The following is a 23,010-nucleotide window of genomic DNA, read 5'->3' as shown; positions in this document are numbered from 1 at the left end:
GTACTCCTAATTTTACTCAAGGACCTGTTGACCACTCTAAGATAAGTCCATCAGAGAAGCGTAGCTTTGTCTTCACTGATGGGTTGTGGCTTCAATTGTAAGAAATTTGCCAACAGGGCTTCTAGTGGATTGCTGATGTATAACCTGACATATATTTGTGTGCTTACAGGTTTCGCAGTAAGGTTTAGAGGCATGATCGGTGACCTGCTTCCATACATGTTCAAAGAAATTAAATGGCTTCCAATCATGTGGGCAAGCACAGTTTAAGAGGAAACTTATTGTTTGGAATTATTGCTCCTCAAAACTTCATAAAGATGTGGTGAAATGCTTAGGCTGTATAACTTTAATCGAAAGTATTTATCCAGCTCTGGTTTCAACAGATGTCTGAACAACAGGGGGAAAAAAAACCCGCCCTGTAACAAAACATCAGTCTGCCTCCAGACTTCCCATGCTAAAGTGTTCACAGTGGTCAGTGGTAACGTGTATGAATTTTTCTCTCATGCTTTTGTAAAAACTTATCTTCTCAAAAGACTTCTTTTTTAGTCTTTATCTTCTTAAAAAGACGTCTCTTTGCTTTAGACAGTTTGCTGTTACCCTCTCTATTGCCTGATTTTCTGGTTGAAGATAGTTACTTTTTTTGCACTGAGGACACTTGTGTTTTCAACCCCATGGGAAAAAAAATACAGTGAAACATTTGGGTCCATCTGGTAAGATGTGGGAATGTTATGATCATCTGGACATCAAAATGGTAACTGCTATCAATCAGTTTGGCAGATGGTAGATTTGTCTCTGCTCTGGCTCTTTCTGGATGGTCCAGAGCTTTTTGTTTGCCTAATTATATGCTTGCTCATCCCCCAGCAATGTCTTTCTGTCCCTACTCTTCATCACCACTGGTGGGGATTCTCCTCCCCAATGACAGCAACCCTTCCACTGCTCTCACTGCTTGCCATGCTCTCCTCAAATAGTATCTACCTATAGGGGATGCACAAATCCTGTTGTTTTACATCATATTGTCATTGCAGCCACAGGCATGTGTCTGCACATGTCCCCTAGCAAGGGAGAGAAATGTGTTTCCTCGTGTCTGTGCTTGCAGCATGTGCAATCCGCTCTCCGAGCCCAGCCTCTCCCAACCACATGCATCCTGCCTGCTGGGGCTGTGCCTGCTGCAAGACTCAAACCAAAGCTGCCTCCGGCTCGGTAATTGGTGTGGAAAGGAAATGGAATCGTGCAAACAAGAGGTGAGATGCTGGGTGCGCTTAAGAGGAGGGAGAGTGAGAGGTGCAGGGTGGCAAGCTTGTCTCTGTCTCCACATTGACGCTGCTTCTAAGCATCAATGTTTAAAAGGACCTGCTTTTAAGAAGGTTTTTGTGAAAATACCCCCTTAGCAAAGGGACTAGGCTCCTTGTGGTCACTGGTGTTGAAACACTACATATTATGTCTATAACAAAAAATATTGCCTTAGGCTCCATTTCATAGTCAAACCTTATTTAATAGGGCATGTAGAGCATCCCATGGCAAGATGAAGGGAGATGCCAAAATGCAGCTGCAGTCAGTGTATCACAGCCACGACTGCTGGGCAATGGCTGGAAACCTTCTTGGTAGTGCTCTGTGTCATTGTCATTTGATGCAATACGCTTCCATAGCTGGCTCATAAGCACATGCTGAAATTCCTGAGCATGTGCGTAAAGTTAAGTACTTAAATGCTTTGCTGAATAGGAATTGACTGAACATGTGCTTAAGTATCCTGCTGAATTACGACATTAATCATTTTTACAGCTGACAAAATCACTGCCCCAGAAAAATATTCTCCAATTAGAATGAGTGGGATTATTTCTTTCATTTGTGTGAAATAAGTGTGCTCCCAGTGGTACTGAACGTGTTCTGTTTTCTGTGATATTAGAAATCATTTTCCATAAGATTTCATATTGCTCCAGAGAAAACTTGAAAGATTTTGGAGTAGATCTGGTCCCTGGATTTGGGTTTATATTAAGAAAACATTGTAAGAAAAGACATAATGGGCCAAAAATATGCACTTGTTTTTTTCCATTGACTTCACCTACGGGCAGAACTTGGCCAGTGTGTATGCTCATTAATCCTCTCTTGTGGAAGCTACTTCTTTCCATATCTGATTTTAATTTGTTTGTAGACACTGAATGTAGTTTTTCATATGGTGTAGTGATCCTTTTTCTTTCTTATTTCCTTCAGTCTTTTCGTATTAGAGCTCAAAACCAGAAAAAAAACCCCTACCCCAAACCAACAAACCAACCCCTTTTGTACAAGCAGCCAGTTAAATAGATAATAATGGTAATTTTTCTTCTCTGTTAATGATGATAATATTGATATTTATCAATAACAAATACCATGCAAGCGCCTGGATGAATAGAGTATTTTGCACAGTGGGGTTTTCTATTTATATATGAAACACTATGCGGTGAAGGCTGCTAGCAGGCAGGTGAGGGAAGCTGAGCAGAGAATTGCCTCACAGCAGAGCGCCTGGTAACAGCAGAGGGGAAATTTAGTCCAACCCAAGAGCAGAAATACTCCCTGCAGTAAAACCACTGCAGAATCTGTAATCTCGATATCCAGCCCAACACAGACCGTGAATCTCAGGGCTCAGCTAAGTGAGCTCTCACTGGAAGCAGTGTGGGGCTCACTGTAGATAATTTGGAAGTGGGAAGGTCCAAGGAATGCCTGCTGGCCATCAGAGCTAAGCCTAGGCAGCCTGGATGTTTCCAACACACTGTTTTAGGCTGCTATGCAATCCCTTTGGTGTTCAGTGTGTTTTGTTTTATTAAGGCTGCAAAAGGGACTTTGAAAGGCGTTATCTTCAGGAGATAAATTCACACCTGCTTTGCTTCCTATATTATGTTTACATTTGGAACCTGTGTGCCTGAATATTACCTGTTGGTAAAGCTGTCTCTGTAATTATTGATTTTGAGGCTTATGATTGTTCGCCAGACAAGGGGAAGGGAGAGAGGGAAGGGTGATCACAGAACAAGCAGCTATTCCAAGACCTTGAGAGGTGATTTACACAGAAGCATATGGCCCAAATACTCTGCCAGAGCAAAGTACCGTTCCTACAGTGATGTCCCCTGAACTTGGTTACTCAGACCAATTTAGGATATGACCTTTGACTTTTATTGCCGCAAGTGACTTATAGCATAGCTAGAAACATGTATAAGGTGCGTCATACTCACTTTGAGAGGTTCTGGGTGGAACAGGGACTTGGTTGTGGACTGACCATCTGAATGTATCTGGGTGGTAAATCTAGGCATGAGGGTGGCTGAAGAGAGCTTAGGTGCTTTCTTTTGGCATCGCCCATGGATCTGACTTGGAGCATGGCCCTAAAACAACTCTGAATATGGGCAAGTTCAGGAGTGTCCCTCCCTAGATGCCACATATATCCAGCTCCCCTGCTCTAATCGCCGGATCAGAGTTTGGTATGCTTATAGTCACTACCAGATCCAAAGGAGGCAATATTACCTTTTTAAACAAAACAATAAAGCAATAAACAAACAATAAAACCAGCACTCCAGATGTCTTTCCTATGTTAGATGACATAAACCTAAAGAACAGCCACAAACATACGCATTTTCCTGTTTATTATCAGCTACAAAACGTTTGTACATGAGAGTCCACACTAGAAAAATCCCAACTCTGAATCATGAATGGTCATTTGTATATTTTGTTTTCTCAGGCCTAAATGTATTTCCTAAATCACACAGAAAAAGTTTCTAGCTTGTATTAGTTTTCACTTGAATTTTCAGCAGCAACACCAACATGTACGTTCCCCTCCCTATTTGTGTCTCGCTTGACATGTTTCATGTTACAGTGGCCGTGTGAGAGACTTTGAGAGGTGTTATCTTTGATACAGGAATTTATGGCCATTTTCCTATCTACTGTATGTTTACATTTCAAGTCTGTGTTGAACATTTGTTATACTCACTTGTTGTGTCTTGTCTTAAATTAGATCATAAACATTTTGAGGCAGGGACCATGTCTTCCTGTATTCTGCTTGTCTATTTGGGCCCTACTGTTAAGGATGTGGAACTGACTGGGGGTTACTGTAATAATAAAAATAATACTGTCAGAAATTCTTTTGTTCTGATAAAGAAATGTGCAACTGTTGTTATCAGAACATATCAGAGAGTAGGGTGCTTAAAAGAGATTGTAGAGTTGTAATCATCTTTGCAAATGCTTTGAACCTTAGTGTTAAAAGGGAAGAAAGAAGAGTTATATTTTGATTTATAGAGAGTCTTGGCAAAACCATTCCCATAGTTGCCAAATTCCAAATATTACCCATAGACGTGCATGTGCATCTAACAAAGGTTTTTGAACAATTACCCCTAATTGCCCTCTTTTAATATTCTGGTGAACAGAAAAATCTTCATTATAGGAACACACGGCTTGTAAATGAAAGGGATGAAAGCTCATGAAAGGATGGAGGCAGACCATACGTCATCCCACACCTATGCACAACGGGATGCATTAAGGAAGCATTTATGGAGAGGCATTCCATCAAGTCAAGGTGTCAGTGGACATATGGTCTCTTTCACCATTAACTCAGTGAATTTCCATACCTTTCCACTGGTCCGTATTAATCTCACTTTGTGAGGGTCAGCTTTGTTTGATATCATTCAGGCTTTGCTCTGAAAATGTTCGATATGCATATGCAAAATTCATGGATGCAGATAAGTAAAAATCACCTCTTTGAGCTTCCTTTTTGCAAAAGAGAAACTTAAAAAAAGATGGGTCAAACAGAAACGTATCAGACAGAAATCAAGAAATATAGGTACGAATACTTAGGTTTATCAATATAGATAGATACCTGCTTGACCCTATTTTTTGAATGGCAAAAATGTGCATGTCTTTGAAATACAGTGTAGAATATTGGTACCAGTTTGTTTGGCATGTGAAGATGTACCTATCCATCGTATTCATTAGTTGTGATCCCAAAAATGTCACTGGGGTGCTGGTAATTGCTAACAAAATGCATGTGTAGAGATGCTTGTAATGAGTATTAAGGCAGGAGACAGTACAGCCAAGGAGGTAAAGGGTGACAAAATTAAATCTCAGTTTTAGCTCTTCTAAAACCAGCTTCCATCTTTTATGTGCTCAGTTGGCTTTTGGGGCCTGTTGGAGAGGATGAAGAGGAGGGTGAGTCTTCCTCATTTCCTGGGACCTTTTTCACTCTTCTTTGGATATCTGTCTAAGTTTAGGTAGGCCAGTGTGTGGTTATCCTATACTCAAAGCTAAACTAATTTCCCTTGCTGTGGCTCTATTGTCATCTCAGAAGATACCACACAGACACCTTCAACATCAAAGAGATGCTGAAAATAGTTCAGACTAGCTAGAAGTTATTATTATTTATTAGGATAGACTCTTTATTTTTTGCATCTGTTCACCTAAGCACTGATTGTAGCCCTAAATCTCTGCAACTTCCATCAGGGAAAACTTGAATGTAATGACACTGTGTTTTTCTTACAAATAATTAAAATAATACTAAAAATTCCAAGAAGCCCTAATGCTGGGAGGGGAACGACAGGGTGAGTGGAGAGAGAGAGGGAAAGAATTTGTAGAAATGCTATGTGGGAATAAGAAAGCTTTTAAGACAATCACTGTAATAATACCATCATAATAATGTCTTTATCTTGAGGGAAAAAAGAAAAAGAAAAATCATCAGCCAAGCAACCACCACTGAACCTGGGACTAAAACAATCTCCCTGAATTTTTATTTGTCATAAAGCACTACTTTTTTTTTACTTCTTTTTTTTTTTTTTTTTACGAGGAAGAAAAGAAAATAACAAAATATATGTCTTGGTTCTATCATGACATCTTGTTTTTTACATTACCTTCTTTCTGTCCTAGACACTTCACCCAGGCTCTCGGAAAAGTCTCACTCCTCAATCAGAGTGCTTTACACACTCGGATTGAACAAAATATTGCTGTGTTTAGTAGTTCAGATTCAGGGGTCCTTTCATGAATGTTTAGAAGCATTAATATAGTAGAGTGGGAAAACTCCCTCCATACACCTAGTCTATTACATTTTCCTGGCAGAGAAAATGTTGGCATGTCACACTGCTGTATACTTCCTAGCCATCCAGTATAGTCTGCATATGTAGTACCTACACGTGTGTTTAATATATGCTTGCACAAAGAATATTGTTATTTCCTGTGCATTTTATCTGATCCTTATCAGGAAGAAAAAAACCTAGTGGACTGAAATTTGGAATGAAAAGTCAAATGAGTGTAGATCCGTTACTTGGATCCTAATGACACATTGTCTGTTGTTTTAGAATATATGCATTCAGAAGATCAAGCTATTAGAGAAAAATTCTTCATCCTGAAAAAAACAGGCTTATCACTGAATCAGGAAGTGCCAGTAATGTCTCCTCTGGGATGCTTGTTTTTAAATTGCCTTTTGGGAGGCTTTTATGACTGCATCCACATCAGTGCTGTGATTCAGAGCAGTGATGCAGCTTTGAAGCAAATCCCCCAGACTGTCCCACTTACTGTGCAGTGGTTCAGTTTGCAGAGTGGTTTTGCAGTACATAAGCTGTTTGGAGAAAACTAAACTGGAAGCTTTGATCCAGGCATGTGCCAAATGTTCTCCAACTCCTATTACAGGAATAAGAGGCCAAACCAATGACTAGACCTCCAGAAAGCTTGGAATCACACTCTGAGATATTTCAGTTCAGGGATTCAGGCTAAATCAAGTTTAAAACAATCTCTACCTCCCCTGTAGTGCATATAAAGAAGCCTTAGCATCAACTACTCCAACCTATTGATCTGCTCCTGTGGCTGCAGCTGCCTTGAGAAAGTAGATGTAGCCTATGACATCTTGAAAGTATTCCAGACTTTACAAATGTTGTCTGTGTTGTGTTAGTTGTTTTTCACTTCTCTGTTGCTTGGATCTGGTGCAAATATTCTTAAATGAATTTTAAACGATCTGAGCTTGTGCCCATAATTTTTTTTTTGTTTTGTTGCAAAATTTAGGATCAACTTAGCTTTTTTTCCCCAAAAAGATCATACTGCCTTGTAAAGCTGTTGGGCAATTCTTGAATTACGTTTTTCAGCTTCATTGAAGCTGTTCTTTATGGTGATACTTAAGAAGACAATATAATTCCTGCTCTCTAAAAAGGTGAAAACAGATTGCAAGAAAGAAGTTTTTCACAACACTTTTGTCTTTAGGTCTTCAAAACTCTGATATTGCCTTACAGTTGAAAGCAATCAGCTCCCAAGACAACATTATGCCAGTGGGCACCAAAACTTATGATCAAGTGAAAGCAAGTTGTGATATTCCTATCTTCTGGTAGAACATGTTTGCTTTTACAGATTATTTAAATTGTGATTTTTAACTTAGATATTCATCTCTTTTGTATGTTTTTCCTTACGTGCTTGGCCTCATTAACCCGTCCGGTTGACCTGCATCATTCTCGTGTTGACAAAGATAGGTGTTATGAACCTTAGAATGTCATAAACACCTTGAAAATGTGACCCTACTTGCGTGCAGTGGGGAAGGTTTGACAGCATTACACCAGTCATCTGATAAGCTCGGGTCAAAAGTCTTCCAATTGCTTGCCTTTTGTTTGGGTGTCAAGGAGGCAAAAGCTTTTCATGTTTTTAATAAGCAAATTAATGAAATACTTACAGTACATTGCATATATTAACTCTTAGGTAGCTAGTTTTCTTCTGGGCCCATCTCTCCAAAGGTCAGAGGCCATAAATGCAGTTTCAGTTTTGCAGGAAACAAAGAGGACAGTATATTTCAGTAATCCTTTCCTGCATGTACTTAAGATTCCCTTTCTTTCTCCACTTTGGCTTACTTTCTAGAGGCATAGTAACACTTGCCAGCTAAGCCAGATGTAGCATTTCAACCAAAAAAAATGCACCGGATGCACGTTCCAAGTTTGCCAATGGCTATGCATGAGGCTGGAATGTCAGAGCAGGAGCGGCGGATTAGGAAGATAGTGTTCATGTTACTCAAAGCAAAAGGAGCCCAGAAAACGTCTCTGCTATTTTACTGTTTCAGTCACTTTTTCTTCATAGATATAACATGTTTGTTTGGTAACAGTTTCATGTTCCTCACAATCACTCATTATAGTGTTGCTTACATTTTCAAGATATTAACCAAATAGTCCTCATATGTACGCTCTCTGGTAGTTTAGAAAGTCTGATTATTATTTTTTCCTCTAATACAGAGAAAATAAAAAGACATTTGCTTACCTAAGGTGCCATTAAGACCAATACAAGCTATCTTTATAATGTCCCTGGTTTTCCTTTCTTCTCCAGACAAATATACGGTTTCTTAATTTTTCTGAGCTAAAACTGATTTCATGTCAAATAGCTATTAATCATGCACCTTTGGCTGGGAATGATCATCTACCTGTTACTTTCCTGTGGGCTCAGATGACCCGGTATAACTGTGCGATGGAAAAAAGCTAAGCTCCACCTTATTTGCCACAACTCGGTGGTGGCTTTTCTAGCTTGCATTTTATGCTGATTTAAACCATTATTGTGTTGTCTCCTATCTAACACTTCCTATTTTTCACCCTCAGACACAAAAGCATGCTGCACAAATGGGTGAGCACCTTCAGGCTCCCTTTGCAGGTAGGGGAACCAAGGACAAGAAGTTAACTGAAAACCAGGGAAATATGGTTCCTGCTGGGAGCTTTAGCAGAGGGACTTTCATTGACTTCCAGACTAGACATAGAAACCTGAACTTCCGTCTCCTAAGGCAGTTGAGAGTCCTCATGTTAGCAGAACATCAGTAGATGTTACATTTACTAGACACTATCTCAGTCAGGTTATGCTTGCTGTCATTTGAAGTGTATGTTTTTGCTTGTCTGGAAATGCTTCTTAGATGGTCTCTGGTGCTTTAATGCTACAGTCAAATCATTGCATGCTATAAATGTAGTTCAAGATGTGTTTTACTGAAATTCATTGGATGCCGTGAATTTCTGTGAGGTAGGTTGCTGGAAGTAATCAAAGCTACTGAAACAAATTGACTTTTTAGACCTGTGGTCAGGGTAGAAAATCAGCTCTTCTCTTAAGTACACTACTGACAAGAAGAAAAGGGCTAAGTCAATAGAATATTCAAGAAGGAGAAAGATACCCTTTCTTGCATGTAACTGAAAGCCTGTAAGAATCTTTAAGAGATGTTCATCCTCTCATTTCATACAGGTTTCACTCTTAACATCCAAATCAGCAGCTACAGACTGTTTCTATTGCCAACTAAAGTAACTAGTGCCTGGAATGTTAAAAATACAGCAAAACCCCATAAAATGAGACAAGAAGCTGTAAAACACTGGCTAGAATAAGCTCTTCCTGCAGTGGGCTGTCCAGTCCAGGCTAAACTGGAGCCTGCATTTTGGGAAGTGTCTACCTTTAACCCAGGTCAGGCCAAAGCACTTCATTCTCTAAGGTTCCATCTAAAGATCCATGCACAAATATTCCACAATTTACTAGTGGAAAGACATCTAAGTTATATAAAAGACATAAGAAGTACAACCATGAGATGATTTTATCCCCTTTGCACTGGTTGGACTGCTTTCCAAAATGCAGGGAAAACTGCCTTATTAACAAAAGCTATTAAAGTAATCTAAACATCACATTAAGCTTTGCTTGCGCAGCAGTAGACACAATAAGAAAGACATATTACAGTCATTTAGATGCAAGATAATTTACTATTTTTAAGATCTTATAGCATCCTTGCTCCAAATTCTTTTCTTTTACTCTTTGCTGTTTCTGAATATTTTGTCCCCTCCCCAGCTCTGATTGCTGAAAAGCATAACCACTTTTTAGCTGGAAAACCTAACTCAGAGTACATGCCAGTTCTCTGCTATCAAACTGGGTGGTCATGTCAGTAAGGATCTTACAAGGGTTTATCCTAAGCCTGGTGTGTTCAATATTCCCTAACCTCTAGGACTGTGCAACAGAGCATGCCCTTATCAAGCTTGCGGATGGCACCGAGCTGCCAGGGTGTGAGCACTTTTGGAATAGGATTAGAATTCAAAATGATTCTATTAAAGAGGAGAAGTGACCTGCAATTCAATAAAGACAACTTGAAAGTACTACAATAAAAAGGGGGAAAGCCAGAAGCTACTACTGGTGTTCTGCAGAAGAGAAGTGAGGGATTAGAGCTGGACCACTGACTGAACATAAGTCAACAGTATGATGCTATTCCATCCCAAGATGAAATGGGAGCATGGCATGTATTTCCACTCCTCTGGTGAGAGTTTGGCTGCAGTTTTGAGTCCAACATTAGGCACCGCACTTCAAGAAGCAGACAAATCAGAGAGAGTCCAGAGGACAGCAACCAAAAGGATGAGAGGTTTAGAAAAAGTGACCTATGAGGAAAGGTTGAAAGAACTTGGTTTGTTTAGTCTAGAAAAGAGAAGACTGAGGAGGTACATGATAACAGACTTCAAATATTTAAATGGTTGTTATAAAGAGGAAGAGGATCAATTATTCATGTCCACTAAGAATTGGACAAGAAATTAGGGATGGCTTTAATTTGCAAGAGGAGGATTCCAGTTAGAAAGCTTTCTGGCTGTGCTGGAGCACATTAGCAGTTTCCACAGCCTCCCTGGGTATTAAAGGTTTGTAAGCATGGGTTGAACAAACTTTGTGAGGATGGTTTAGATCTGCTTCTGCCTCAAAGCAGTGCTTAGGACAAACAACTCCTTAAAGCCCTTCCTGGCCTTATTCCTATGGTGTGTAATATAGATTTGCATTGTACACTTAATATTTGGTTATACAAGTGCTAAATTATGATCTGAAAGCATATTCATTCCTTTCTTACGTTTCCAGGTATGTGATGTAGTGATAGTGAGGAAATATCTGGACTCTGCTATTTGCTAAGAGAGAATTGCACAAGAGTCTTAAAAATCATTTCTCTAAATGCAACATTGGAAAACCAGAACTCATGCCTGACCTCATTCGACAGCTGCTATGGCCCTTATAAAGGGATTAACAACCTGGACATAAAACAAAGGTTATTGCCAGTCATTATGGTGTGATACTGCTCAACACAATTAGGACACATCACAAGTCTACATGGAGCTATGCCTGAGTGGAGGAATACAGAGAAAAATGGTGATTTACCAATCTCTGTGAAGAAGCCCTGATGCTGTGTTTAAGGGGAAGCTACAGAAGGAGAGAAACTGGAGGCCACTAATACTGCAGTGTGAAACCATGGCAGAAAACATCTACCTGACACCAAAAATGTCCATCACTTTTCCCCCCCAAAAAACCCCAACCCAGAATGTATGCTTCCTTTTTTTGGTACTATGTACATTATCTATCTGTCCTCATGGGATCCTTTAGGTCTGCAAAATGTGTCTGCATGATGCAGGGATGATCAATAAGGAAAGCTGAGTCCTGACCCTGGCAGGGTTTCTGACTCTGAACATCTCAGACGACGCCTCCCAGCCCAGACGAGATCTGCTTCTGTGCTGAGTAAGGAGGAGCTTTGGTAGCTTGAGCCTCCTCACCAGGATTTAGCAACTTTTACTCTTCAGAGACACATGCAAAGAGACAAAACGATGATTATACTGCATGATAAGTATAAAGAAATGATACCATTGTAATATTACTGGTTATTTTTCATAGTAATTTAGAGGTGAGCCCATGTGTTTCAATGATGAAAGAATGGGTTAACTTATAATATGCTAAGTTCTTTTCATTAGTTGATTAATTTTTCACTTAAATTCTAAAAAAGTCATTATTTCATGTTTAAGCTTTCACTTCCACCTCCTTTTGTAGTGCTTTTCTTAATTACCTGCAGTAATTTGCATCAGCAAGAAACTAAGAATGCTTTGCATGTCTTTAGTGTCTTCCCTCCTCTTTAGCTATTGATGTAGCTGCACAGAGAGAGCTCAGCACTGCAGCATCTGGCATTTTGAATCACTATTATAAACATTAATTAAATAAACCTCTCGATACTTCTGACAGGTGACGAGAGCTGCTGACTTCTGATGAGAGCTCTGGTGCCCATTTTGCAGGTAGAGCAACTAAAGGTGCATTTGAACTGTGAGATTTGTGGATATTTCCCAGCTTTCAGGGTCCAGGTGCATGCCTTGGCCACATCCCAAACCTGTGCTGGGGCAAAAGCTCTCCCCATGGATCTTGGTTTCCTTAGGAAGGAGACCTGAGTGCTCAGACGGGGAGGGCTGGCTAGCACAGCAAGGTGTTGAGTCAGGCCTGTGGGTTGCACTGCAACGTGTTATCCGAACAGTCTAGACATAACCGAGGCAAGTTAATGGATGTGAAGGAGACTTATAGTGGTTCTGCATTAAAGGTGGGAGCAGATGAAAAAAGATCTTGGCTTCCTTGTCACACACTTCCTTCCATTATTTAACTATTGGGATGACCACACTGGTTTTGCACATTTAACAAGTCCAATGTAAACAAGATCCTTTCCCCCCATTTTCAACAACTTGGAGATGTTTTATTTCCAGGGGTTTACAAAGGCAAATATAGAATTCAAATAAAACCACAGCAGTGAGTGCATAGAATAATAGTCTCGCTTCATTTTGGAGCAGAGCTTGGAAAATGTGGATACAACCTAAACTAGTAGAAAAGTGCAGCACATTCTCTCCCTCTTTATAGCTGTTTTAAGCAAAGGCCACAGGTAGCAGAGTCTTTTCAAGCCCATCTACTTGCTGTGCAGAAGGAAGAAGCTGGAAGATGGCTTTCAAAACTGCAGCATCTCAGCGTTGCCGGATGCACGTTCTTGCTTTACAAACTCCAGCATGTTTTAGCAATTACTTTCTGTTTTTCCTGGATTAAGTGTCGGTTTGTCAGCCTGTGGACAATTACAATAGATAGTCACAGAGCACTGTACCAGTTACTGCACTTCAGTCAAAATACAAGGGCCTTGCCTTTCAAATTAAAAGTTACCATGGCAGTAACAGCCATTCTGTCTTTGACAGAGAACTTGCCTTTCCACACTCCTTTTTTCTTTTTTCCTCCATTTTTCCACTGTCATATTTTAGCACTGGACTACAGATTTGATAGCGAGTGAGTGGTCAGACGAGGTCCAGTGAAATCAAAGCGCATCATTTCACCGGCCTCTTCAGAAGGGCTGGATTAGCCCCATTGCCTACAGTTTAAGAATCGATCCCTATCCAGACAAGCACTTTAACACATGATAACAGTTAAGCGTGTGCTTAAGTGCTTTTCTGAATCAGGGCCCATGTAAGGAAGCACTACCAGGAAACGTTTCCAGCTAGTTCAAATGATGTCCAACGTTTCCACGTATTTGATTTCCTCTAAAATATATAAGCAAATCTCCTTCCAATATTGAAAAGTTTCACTGAATTCTTCCCTTCAAACAATTGTTTGCTCTGTTATTGATATAAAGATTGATTCAAATTGCAAAAGAAAAAATGTGTTTATGCAAATATTAAGTGCCTGAAAACTACACCACAGCTGTTTAGTTTTTGGATGAAAGTCTTGGCTTGTTGTGCAAGATTCATCAGCAACTATGAAACTTATAAAACATCTTTTGTTACATGGTTATTTCAGTGGAAATACATTCTCTAAAGCCTTGTCTTCCAGAAGAAATTCAGATTTCTCTGCATTTAACATTGTAAAAGTATGGAAAGCTTCTTGGCATATGTATTTCTTGTCAAAACGAATCTAGAATGAGATAGTGACAATGAGGAACAAAAGTTTTGGGATGATTTATGCCGTTAAAATTCTGAAGCATGGATTTGTGTCCTAATTACAGGAAAACTGCAGCTGCAGTGAGAGGGCTCAGTATGCCCGTAAGAGGTGGTCATCGAGTGCAACAAGTGGAACAGGATGATTTCATTTCATATGTAAACATTAGAGATAAGAAAGAGAAGCCTCCTATGTTGCTTTTTGTCTTTTGTTGCGTTAACTTCAGACCATGCATCATCTCTAATGAGCTTGATAAAGCATAGCAAGGAAAATGTGCCATAATTCGTCATGATTTCCATTTCAAAAGTGACAGTCAACTTCAGAAAATAGTCCATTTTGCAAGAAAAGAAAACCAGCAAATGATAATGGAAACAATATCCTCAAACGAAAGCTTACAGTCCCCTCTGGAAGTAAAAACTTCCACTCCCACTATGGAAAAGTGGGCTTGATTTTGTTAACAGTACCCAGAGATTCTCTGTGGTTCACCTCGTAAATAGAATATTAGATTTTTCTGTGTTGTCTACCTCAGAAGAAACAGCACCCCACAATTTTATTGAGTAATAAGAGCTGGTATATGGAGAAAAGCAGGATCAGCATTTTAAATTGTTAGAAAATATAACATTAGATTTAATTCTTTCCCATTAAAAAGCTATGGCCCGTGCTGCAATGGAAGGTATAAATAAACTGCTTTCAATAACAATAAAGGAGCAATCTGTATGTTTTGGGGAGCTTCTGAAGTACTTTTACTTCTTTGCATGAATACCCAAACTATACATACATACATGAATATATACTGATATCTATATATGTATGTGTGTATAGTACAGTATATTATATATATAATTTTTCTGTTTTGTGGCTGTCATCCTCTTTTAGAAATCGGTTTATATTCCCAGTACATCTGGGTGCCTTAGATGTCACAGCCTTCACCATTTCCATAGCTTACCTTTAGTCTTTAGGCTTTGAAATAATTTAGTTTCACAGGAGGTGTAAGACTTGGGTTGGAAAATAAAATGGTAGTTCCTGAGATGAGGGAAAGGGGAAGTGAGGGTGCTAGAAGTGGATGGTGCTCCGATTCCTTCACTTACCCAAACTGAATCAGTGTCCTAAAGACTCTTTAGATTTGTCCAGTGGTGTCAGATCTACCAAATATGATGTTGGTAGGCTTTAAATCTGTTTTTTTTTTCCTTTTGTATGTGTCATCTTCTGTAAGAGGGCTGACTACAGAATACTGTATTGCAAGGTGGTGAGGTGGAGGTGAATGATCTCAGCCGGAACAGGGTGTACCGGTTTGAGACCACAGAATCATGCAAGAGATGGCTTTTACAAAGCAGAAGACTGGTCAGCAGCCTATCCAAGATGGTCTCTATTTGTATCCCAAATTGGAGGTGAAATTTGCCAAGGAATTAGGACATGCTGCCTCTGAAAAAGGCAGGACGCTGCTCTCCTGGGGCACCATCTGCTAAGCATCTGAGAAGTTACACCCCACCTTAATGGGGCTCACAGGTCGTATTTGTGTTTCTGTGCATGATACAGATAAGAGCAATTCTGGTCTCTGATGATATCTCTGCTGAAGACAGAGCAGACATTCATTTTCTGTAGATACTTTAAAATCCCCAATTAAAATTAACTGTTTGGAAAACACTAGATTTTTACTGGTTGATTGATGGACTAGGGTGTCATTACAAAAATAGAAGAAACAGCAACGACTGGAGTTGAAGTGAATTTATGTGAAACTTCTAACAAAAAAATCTCCAAAAATTATACACAGGATCATTCTTATGTAGTAGTTAATTAACACGTGGAACTCGCTGCCACAAAATACAGTATCTTTGAGGCATGAGTTTAGTGGGATTAAAGGGATTTATTAAACACTTATATGGATAATGAGACCATCCGCAGTTACATTACACAGGATGAAACCATACATTAGGGATATAAACAATTATGCTTCAGGACAGAAGCCAACTACTGACTAATAGAGTTAAGGAGGAAATTCACTCCATAATTATCCAGGATTTTATGCACCTTTTCTAGAAGTTCTACTACTGGTGGTGTCATGAATGGGCTATTGCCTTGCAGGAAATGTTGGAATGCAGGAAATACAGGAAAAATAATGAAATTATGATTTCTTTTATGTTTAAATATATTTTCTTATTTTTTTCTGCTCCTATTAGTGATAATTACAGACTTTTATAAAAAAATAATTAGAGAATGGGAGACAAAAAATTAATCCAAAGCTTATTGAGGCTAATGGAACAGGCCTCTGCCTCCATCCAAATATGACCTGAACTCATCCCTTTTTCATATTTTTAAAATTAAGAGAAATAATGACATTGCTTTAGCTGTTGTTACGTTTTCTATTTGCATAATGGCATTATAGCATTTTATAATATGTATATTATGATATATAACAATAATTTCTTAAGTTTCACATTTTTGTCAGTGACTTTTCACTGCAGCCGTAGGCTCTTGATTCTAGGCTCATAGATTTCTGTGCACACTTGCTGACAGAAGACCTGAACGTATGCAGTAAATCTGATGCATCCACCCAGAGTCACAGATCTGTTGTGCGCTCACAGGGCATCACTGTACACCACGAACACTGGCCATGACTGGGACTGCCAGGTGCTGCATAGCTGTGAAATTTATGGGAATCCTAAATAAATATCCAAGGCTCGCAAATTCTGCCAAGGTGAAAGTTTTGGGTGGGGAAGAGGACATTTATGGTGAAACCCAACCTCATAGTAACCGGTTGTTACTCCTCAGCAGTATCCATCTGCATCTTCTGTTTTTTAAGGAGAGGATTCGTGGGCTCTAGGTCATCTCTGCTTGTGTTACAGGGGAAATATAGTGTCTCAAATGGCATATCAGCACATACAGGCAGAGGGCTGTGCGAATGATACATAGCTAAAAAAGCCTGTGCACCTATACCTCTGGGACCAGTATCAAAATCACTGAAGGCAGTGGAAAGACTCCAGAGAGCTCTTCTGTCAATCAGAAAACACAACTAGGACTTGAATTAAAAACAAAAAAAGCAATAATAAATAGGAACACAATGAGAGGAGCAGGTGTTCGGCATATTTGAAAGGCAGAAAAGCAAACTTTTATGTTATAGCAGTGATGCTCTGCAATGAAACTGAAGTCTGTCAACATCCAGATATGTTTCACACTGTATGTTTGGCATCACAACAGGTGGTTACTGCCAGATATACCAATGAAGAATATTCCAGATTTGTTATCTATTGCACAAAGTCTTTCCACCAGATGAATTGGCTGTATTTGGCAGCACTCAGTTAGCAAATAAAAAATGATCTAGAGTTCATAACTATTGTAGCTCTCAAAAGCCAGCTAAATAACATTGTTTTTCAGCAGTGACATTCCTCACCCAGAAGGGAAGTCCGAGAGAAAACAGAAAAGGAAGAAAGCTCTGACAGCCCATAAATCTGGGCAATGTTGAATGAAATGGTTAAATAAGTAGGGAACTCATTATTAAAAATGTCCTTTAGCAGCCTATTTACATTTAAAGAAGAGGGCTGAGAAATGAGGTAAAGCTTCTGTACAAAGATAAATTTGGTAAAACCTCCATGTTAATGTCTAGGGGACGGCATGTGTGTACTCTAGAGCTGATTTTTTTGTTGTACCCTGCTTGGTCTTTAACCTTCTGATTTTCCACTATGTTGCACAGCCCCAATGGACAACTTCAGGCTGTTTTTACCTACAAACCCAGCTCTGGCTAAGAACAAGGTTTCAAATTGTGGTCTGCTGGGAATTCTTTCAAAAGAAAATTCCTTATTCACTGGAAATTCGCTGACTGCTTGAAAATGGAAACTGTTGAAGGCAAGATCAGTTTGGATGATTTTCTCACTTCGATAAGAATCTGGGAAGAAAAAAAATCTGAAATTGCCAGCACATTCCTTTCTGCCATTTTCAAAAGAAAAGCAGCCCAGTGCTAGTACTGACACAAACAGCTCAAAATGATCAAAACAGCTGTTTCAGCGGATGGCTTCCTCTCCATCTCTTATTACAAACCCACAATTTACTCTTTTTGTTTTAGAATTGCAGCCCTGTTTTTCTCCTAACAACCTTACCTGTGTTTCATAACCGAAATGAAAGCTCTGTGCTGTGCAACTTGAGGTGTATTCGCCACGTATTTTTGCCCTTGGATCATCTATTGTGTTGCTTTTGACAAACTGTTTAAATACAGCAGCCTGTGCTAATGTTCTAATTTGAAGGAACTTATTTATAAAGCTGTTATATGCCATTAAAAATAATATTACACAGTATCAGTGTATGATGATAACCTTCCAGCCGTATAAACTTGAGGATGGAAGCAGTAATGTCACATACCACATACATGTTTTTACCATTCTAAGGCTCTGCTTTAAGGGAAACTGTGTTTTTCAGGACCACAGCTTCCCTCTTTGCTACAACCGATGGAGTTGCACTAGTGGAGCCTTACTGGTGTTTGTTTCAAGCATTAAGTAACCTTGGGGAAGCCTTTTTCTTCCTTCAGCCATTCTTTCGTCCGCTCACAAAGCAGGTTTCAGGTTTGGGCCTGCTGGTTGAGGGGAATGCTTAGCTCGCCTATTTAAAACACAACTGGATTTTGCTATTCAAATGTAGGAAACCTAATTACACATTGGTAAATTCTCTTCAGTCTACCAAACACAGAAAAAAAACAGTGACAGAAACTGAAAGGCCAAAAAAGAGAAAAGAGTCCCTAAGACCTAATGAATCCAAACTAAACACCTCTCCACAGAAATGTCAAACATTTCTCTTAGCACAAAACAAGGCTTAAAGAATTCCCTGCTTTTGTCTCTGGGCTAATTCCTTAAGCAGAGAGGGGGATTTTCTTCTGGGAGTGTTATTTCACAAAGAACTAAACAGCAAATAAACAAAAGACTCTCAAAGAGTGAGAGAGTATAAATAAAATTCATGACTCCTTAAAGAGTTTACACTGAAAGAATGTGGGGGATTATTTACAATTAAACCATAGTCTGGAATACAGTTATTATTACAAAAATGACTAAGAGGGTATTTCATTTAGCTCACAATAAGGGTGCACCTGGGTCTTCTCCATTTGTTAAAATTGGAGAAAACTCACTTTCCCCTCACAGAATCATCGGTTTGGTCGCTTTTAGCCAACTCCTTTTCATGTACCAGGCTTGGTAAGCCAACTGCAAAAAAACTTGTTTATGAAGTTGCAGATTATCTATGTTGTCGCTGCAGAAAGTGCCAAAAGGAAAGGACAAAAACCAGGGGGAGCAAAACAGGAAAGCTGAGAATTTCCCTCCTTTAAAGGAGAAAAAAAAGACCAAGTAAAAGTTTCTTCTGTTTTACTGTGAAAAGTCTACTTCACATCCCTACCCCCTCAGCCAGTCCTGCAGAAACAAACCAAAAGCCCCCCTTGTCAACAAAAAGAAGTGTTTTTATACTTCAGGCTTTTGCTGAACACAAGTATTTAGTAAAGTGAAAAGTAACGAGAAAGGATGAAAAACTTTGGGGGAATCTCCCTTCTTCCTTGCCAAGCGCAATATGAAACAATAGAGTAGGTTAATAACGCAGACAAGGTTAGCTGAGGGATAAGAGGAACGTGGAACAAATACAAGATTTCGCTTCCAATAAATTAGGCAGACACAAATGAATGGTTATTAAGATAAAGAAGCATAGGTTGAAGAAGTCACTTGATTATAAATTATAGAGCAATTAGTCCTCTTTTCAGAGCTTTTTTTTTGCACAAGGCATTTTGTATGCTACAGCAAATGTGTCATAAAACAATGCTGATAATGATGTTGTTGAAAGAAAAGGTAGAGCTGCTAAATCCCATATATATATATATGTGTGTGTGATTGTATTAATAGGGTTGTGAGTGATGTATGGGTGTGTTTATCCATCTGGGTGTATGTATCTATTCGTGTGCAGCTGTGTGGGTGTACATGCATGTCTGCCTACAGCATAAATATCACAAGGCACATCCATGTGCAGCCCTATTAATTCTTTAGAGATGTGATATATTAATACAAATTAAAGAAGAAATCTATATGAATGTCATGGAATGTACTTTATCTATCTATCTATCTGTCTATATTATGTCTCCCTGTCATACTAAAAAGAAAGCCTTATAAGAGAGGTTAGGCCATGGAGACTTATTTCATTTGCCTGAGCGACAGAGGCAGAATTTAAAGCTTTGCTGAATTTGCAGCAAAGTTTTGATTGAGTCTTATCCTGCCATGCCTGTCTCGGCAAAACATCTGAAACATTTGGCTGCACACGATTAAATGAACAGTATTTATTTTTAGCATCTGCTGCCCCTGACTCAAACTTTGCTACTAAGAAAATTCAGCTCTATGGAAAAGAATTTGAATTCCAGCTGGGCAGTTTTCAAAATAAGATGAAAAGTTAAGCAGGCAATTGGTGTGTATTTAGGGCTCAAAACACCTTGCCTCCTAAGAAGTCTTGAAGGAGTTAATCCCTTCTCAAGATAATCCACTAAAGAGCATCCTTCATTATGATGTTAAAAGCAAGGATCAGTGCTGGGGGAGTCTAACAATAGGACAGGGGTGCTTTTCAATCCCCATCACATTCTTCCCAGGTTAGAAACAGAAACTGCTGTTATTCCAGCCGAAAAACAGGATGGGTTTCTCACTTGGTGTTAAATATTCAGATTTAAAAAGGGAGGGGAAGGGAATAAAAAAAAAAAAAAATTGCTAATCCACTGCATTAACTAAACTTCTCTCTTATTGGGTATTTTTCTGCCAATCTTTCTAACTTTAATGACAAGGGGGTGAATGCAGAAAGGGCGCGCTGAAATCATGCACAACTCTCGTAGACATCAAAAGAACTTTTGATAAGAGGCTTGTAAATAATTTCCTGGTGGTAACATGTGAGTGGAGAAAACCTGAAGCAAGTCAAGTCAAACTTCACGGAATGTAAGGATGCTACATCCCTTTATCCTGGGCAGGAGTCTGACTTCTAATAAAATGGGTTAAAACCCACATGTTTCAAGCTGCTTTATGTTCCTTAGGTGGATAATGTTCTTAATATCTGCTTTTCACTTTGTTTAATATTGAGTATCCCTTTTTTAATTAATGAAAAGACAGAAAAGTGTAAAAATACAGGTTTGTTTTGGAAACCTTACAAACATATTTGGGAATTACTTACACGCAGGCGCACACATACACTCACCCACTGTATAATATAGAATTTATCTAATTCAACAAGTTTTGCTAATCTGTCCAACTCCAAAAAAAAATTCATAAAGTGAGAGATTTCATCTGTATTTTTAAGACAGTAAAGGAGGAAGATTCAATCCTTAAAGACTCTAGTCAGAAAATGAAGAAAAAAAGCTATTACTTTGATAGCTGGCTATTCAGTTGATTTAGGATATGATCCAAGTCCTGTGGATCTCCAATAACCACAATCGGTGTTTGGATCATGTCCTGAGAGTACAATAACAAGTTCTTGTAGCATGCATAATTGATGGGTTTTAAGGAATCTCATGTAAAACATGTTTCATTGTGCCTTGGAAATGTCACCTTAAGGAATTCTAGCCCCACGTCAGGGCCAAGAGAGACAACAGTAATATTTCAGTCATGATAATTAAATGCTGTAAGCACCGTTATTTTCCTATTTGTTGTAATTCCAACTAAGAAGAGCTCTGATTGAGACCTGGCAAGAAGTGGTTGAAAAATTACTCTTCCAAAGGGGGAAGCTAAAAGAGCACATGACTCAGCTGTAGATAGTAATTTTGATTCTTTTGTCCAATATAATCAGCAAATGGGCGGTAGCTCCAATTTACTGCTCAAGTCTGCAGCAACAGTAGCTGAAGACTTCCCGACACAAGGCCACTGCTTCTCCTGAGTGTAACACACCTCTTCACAGGAGTACGATCAGGGCTGGATCCACAGGAGGAGGAGCAAACCCTTGCTCATTGCAGAGAGGTTGGACTAGATGGCTTTTAAAGGACCAAACCATCCTGTGATTCTATGATTTTATGATGCTGTGATTTCCATTGCTTCACGTAGCTGGAGAATAGGGCAGCTTTCCTCTTCCTTCCATCACCTCCATGCAAGAAAATGAGATGACCTTATGCTTAGTTAATTTGGAGGAGATGATGATTAAAGGGGAAATGTATCTGCATACAAGCAACCTTTTAAGGCTATTCTTCCCTGAGTCTGTGTCCCTGATCCAGACCAGACTTGAAGTGTGTGTAAACTTGTACTTTCTGTGAAGAGGCAGAAAATACTAATGCTGTAGATGTTGCAGATGTATATTAACTCTTTAGATGTTTCAAAGGTTTCTGGGCATGTTGAACAGGAAGGGGAAAGCCTTGTCTGTTTAGAGTGAAAGCAAACAAAGTTCTGTTTAATGCAAACTGATTTACACTCATGCTCTTGCTTGACAAATGAGTGTGGAAGGGGTTTCATCCCTACCTGCTAACCTTCCAGCAGGGAGGGATCTCACAGCTGTCCTACTCCTTCCTTGCTGGTGATCCCAGGAAGAAGGGAAATGCTGTGATTTCCCCACTTGCTGAAGAAATAGGAACTCTTTTGAGTTCTCCTGACCTACACTATGTTGGTAGCTGTTGACATAGGGGATCAAGGCCATGCTTCTGCTGTCCACGGCCATAACTTTGCATTTATTAGTGAATTTGCCATCACTTTCAGTACTCTTACACACATCAATGGCCCAAGAAAGGATCTGCTCTGCTGACAAATCCTTAGAGGACATGATTTTAACAATCCCAAATAAGGCACAGTTATGAAAAGGATAAGCACTCAAGTTCTGGGATTGTAACATATATATATTATTGCTTTCTGACAAAAGCAGATGATTTTGGCACGTTAAATGTTTCTAAAAGTTTTTAAAGACCAAATGCCCCAATCAAGATGAGTCGTTTGGTTAAAACCAGGCACTAAATGAACAGAGGGAGGACACAACCTGAGCCCTTACAGGAGCTTGCTTTTGAGGCAGAGTCCATCTCAGGATAGTAGGAATGGCTGATCCAATTCCTGACCTTCAGCTGCATTCAGTTTCTGGAATTAATTTATCAAGCTACATTTAAGGATTAAAAGATGGCGCCTGACATTTTAGAACAAACCAGAAAACCCCAAAAACCCAAACAAAAAAACCTGTCACAATTCAGAAGAATTTGCAAAAGAAAAGAGGCTCTATGGGATAAAGGAAGCCAGTCCAAAGTCCTCTTAGGTTGATGATCTCTTCAGGTCACGGTTCAAGTTATCTTGATTTTCAATTGTACCCACCCAAGTCTGTACTGCTTCGCTCTTGCTATTTTTTTTAAAGACTTTAAGTCGCTGCCTAAATGCTCTTCTCCTTAAT

At 39.3% G+C, this 23,010-nt stretch overlaps 1 long non-coding RNA gene across 1 annotated transcript in view; it reads left to right on the top strand.

Annotated features, from left to right (window-relative positions):
- Positions 1 to 11,945, top strand: part of LOC134170217 (uncharacterized) — a 61,410-nt gene extending 49,465 nt beyond the window's left edge. The window contains exon 2 of the long non-coding RNA XR_009967161.1: positions 10,813 to 11,945. This is a non-coding gene — a long non-coding RNA (uncharacterized LOC134170217). The remainder of the gene's footprint in view (positions 1 to 10,812) is intronic.
- Positions 11,946 to 23,010: the final 11,065 nt, after the last annotated feature.

The sequence above is a fragment of the Pezoporus occidentalis genome, unplaced genomic scaffold, assembly GCF_034315485.1.
Source record: "Pezoporus occidentalis ecotype Australia unplaced genomic scaffold, CSIRO_AGI_Poc_V1 ctg11, whole genome shotgun sequence".
Classification (NCBI taxonomy): domain Eukaryota; kingdom Metazoa; phylum Chordata; class Aves; order Psittaciformes; family Psittacidae; genus Pezoporus; species Pezoporus occidentalis.
Note: the sequence above shows the minus strand (reverse complement) of the source record. Positions and strands in the feature narration are given on the sequence as shown.